This window comes from Tupaia chinensis, unplaced genomic scaffold (assembly GCF_000334495.1).
Source record: "Tupaia chinensis unplaced genomic scaffold, TupChi_1.0 Scaffold000146_1, whole genome shotgun sequence".
In the NCBI taxonomy this organism is placed as follows: Eukaryota; Metazoa; Chordata; class Mammalia; order Scandentia; family Tupaiidae; genus Tupaia; species Tupaia belangeri.
The window spans coordinates 4,768,824-4,772,041 of record NW_006159616.1 but is presented as its reverse complement, the minus strand read 5'-3'; the positions used below and the strand labels follow the sequence as shown (position 1 = coordinate 4,772,041).

At 54.7% G+C, this 3,218-nt stretch overlaps 1 pseudogene; it reads left to right on the top strand.

Moving 5' to 3' along the window:
- The first annotated feature begins 1,340 nt into the window (after positions 1–1,340).
- LOC102499552 (p53 apoptosis effector related to PMP-22 pseudogene) lies at positions 1,341–2,523 on the top strand (annotated as a pseudogene).
- Positions 2,524–3,218: the final 695 nt, after the last annotated feature.

The window sequence follows — 3,218 nt, the reverse complement described above, 5'->3', positions numbered from 1 at the left end:
GGTGCTGCTCTGCTGGGTCTGAGCCCCCCCCGCCGCTGGCGAGCCCTGTGCCAGGTAGGGGGGCTTGGCCTGTTTCTTCCGTGAGGCCAGCATGACGCTGTCTGCTCAGGGCGTGCTTGTCACCCCTATCGAGAGGAGCGTTAGGGGCCGCCCAGCATCTGGCCCTGGGGAAGTGCCTGGAAAGGATGGGGCCGCCCTGGCTCCTCCCGAGGACAAGGAGAGCCGTGTGGCCAGTAGCAGGGTCCCTGGGTGGACAGCCTCTTCGTGGCTTCCTCTCTCCCCTGGCTCACTTCTGTTCCCGGCTGTGGCCACAGGCTGGTGGGATGCTCGACTCCGGTTGTGGTCTGAAGGGATGCGAGCCCCACCTCGGATTGGTCCTCAGGCCCGCAGAGTGGGCGTGTTGGTTCAGGCCCAGGCTCAGCCAGAGGACTGGGACCCACCAGCTGCCCTGAAGCAGGGTCGCCCAGGATGTGCACAGGGAACAGGAGGCTGGCCAGTCATCCCCAAAGATCCCTGCCTTGGGGGTGGTCCTTTCCTGAGTGAGGTGCCATGTGTGAAAGTGCCCTGTATGCCACAGGCCCCGCCTGGCCTCCCAGGTCCCGCGGGAGGGAGGCAGGAAGGCCGACTGGCGGGTGGTGGCATTCTACGATGAAGGGGTGGGTTCCTGAAACAGAAGGGAGAAGGCCACAGCTCATCCTCTCCTCGCTCCTTCCGGCTGACTCGGCTTTCGTCGCAGTGAGCGGTCCTGGGCAGCAGGCCTCACGGAGGAAGTGGGGTCACCTTCCACCGCAGAGTGGCTCCGTTCAGCTGCCCAGTCCTGGGACAGCCCTGAGGACGGTCACCCACTGTGATGCTGTGCCCACACGGGTGGGTGCTCGGTGAGCGCTAATGATCAGCACCCCCCAGCAGACTGGATGGGCAGACTGCCCTGCTTACCTCCGTATCCCCAACACAGACCGTGCTCGGTAAGCGTACGGCCAACCGATGATTAAGACACTGTCCCTCCAGGGCCCTCCATCCAGAGGAGGGGACGGGCATGCAACCAACAGTCAGAACTACTGGAGGGTGTCTAAAGGGGGCGGGGGGCTGTGTGAGTCAGAGCTCAGTAACTTTGTTTTTTGGAGAGGTTTTTGCTATAGGGCGCATGCGCTTGCCAGAAAGACAGAGACAGAGACAGCGAGAAATCACTCCCCGGGGGGATGGCAATGCTGCAATCCCTTCTCCATTCTCCTCTCGGGATCTTGGGCATGCACGCACACGCGCCCAGCATGAGTTTAAGCCACCGGGTCTGGGACTCGAACTGCGGTCGGCTACATGGAAGTTCATCGACATAGCCATTACGCCAACTGCTGGTCCCAGAGCTCAATAACTTGAGAAATATCAGCTGTGCCCTAGGGCCAGCCTGGGGAAGGCATCCTCTGTGAGCCTAGCGCCCTCTTCCCTTTTGTCCCAGTGCACGCGCTTGCGGGCCACTCTTCCTCCCTGGTGTCCCACATGCTCCCGTGCTCCCCGCGGCGACTGTCAGCATGCTGTGCTGCGGCCTGGCCTGCGAGTGCTGCAGGTGGATCCTGCCCCTGCTCCTGCTCAGCGCATCGCCTTCGACGTCATCACGCTGGCCAACCGCGGCTGGCTGCAGCGCAGTGACCACATCCAGAAGGCAGTGGCAGCAGGTCCTACGAGGATGGCTGTCGGAGCCTCATGAAGTACGCCTGGGGAAGAGCAGTGGCCACCATGCCCTTCTGTGGCTTTATCATCCTGGTAATCGGCTTCACCCTGTCCTCCTGTGCCTTCTGTGGACCCCCATGCTTGTTTTCCTAAGAGTGATTGGAGGCCTCCTTGCTCTGGCTGCTGGGCTCCAGATCACCTCCCTGGTCACTCAGACCTTCGACCTGCATGCCAACCCTGCGTCACGCACATCTGTAACTGGGCTTAAGGCTTCGGGTGGGGGCCAGGACCATCCTGACTGGCTGTGCCTTTTCCTTTTGCTGCCTCCCTATCCGTGAGGAGACCCTCCTGGGGGATGCCAAGCCCAGGCACTGCCACACATTGCCTAACAGGCAGTGAGCCGGGGAGGTCACCGCTGTCGAGAGGGATTCCAGAGGAAGAAACTACATTCGGACTACTTGGAACCGATTTTTTTGGGCAGTGTTCATGTTATTAAGCTAGTCAAAATTGTTAAAATAATTTGGGAGAAAATATTTCTTAAATAGTGGTATAGTTTCACATTCATCTTGTATACGAGTTGTGTAATTAAACAAGACTTGTTTCTTTTCACTAATGACGTGTAACCTGCCAGCACGTCCTTATATTGTCTATGACATGAATACTACATTGATAAAGAATATGGATATGAAACGTACCACCTGGGGAGGTAAAAATGAGGCAGCTTCCAAGGTTTACTATTCTGGTTAGGTTTGGTTTTTTCTCGATAGAATGGATGAGTTCTATTAAAGTCTAAGGAGAAGGGGAGATACTGGTAAAAATTGTCAGTGACCAAGATTTTTTTGTTTGTTTTAATATATAATTTAATTTAATTTATTATTTTAATATTTCCAAACACTGAGAGAGAGGGAAAGTGAGAAAGCAAGCCTCAGGTCCAGGACTCGAACCACGGCCAGCCATGTGGGAGTCCAGTGCCCTTAACCAACATGCCACCTGCTGGTCCCAGACCAAGATTTTTTTTTTTTAGAGGTTTTTGCTATAGGGCGCGTGCGCTCGCCAGACAGACAGAGAGACAGAGAGACAGAAAGCGAGAAATCACCCCCCAGGGCGGATGGTCACGCCGCAGTCGCTTCTCCTCCATTCTCCTCTTGGGATCTTGGGCACGCACGCACATGCGCCCGGCGTGAGTTCTAAGCCACCGGGTCCAGGACGCAAACCGCGGTCGACTACGTGGGAGTCCAGCAACAAAGCCATTACGCTAACTGCTGGTTCCCCAGACCAAGCATTTTTTTAAAAATGCAAAAAGGAAATACTTTGTCAAGACTTCAGCTATTTGAATTAACAAAATAGTTTCTTAAATGCATACCATTTATGACCGTTTCTAATTGATATCCTGAATAACTGACCATTTTTGTAAGCTGCTTTATGTGTCATCTAGGAAACTATTTTTTTACCCTGTGGCCAAATACCTGTTGCAATACTAAGGTCTCCTTAAGCAGTGAAATGTTAAGATGAAATTTTCTCTTTTAAAGTGGCTTGTAGGGTTCGGGTGTAGG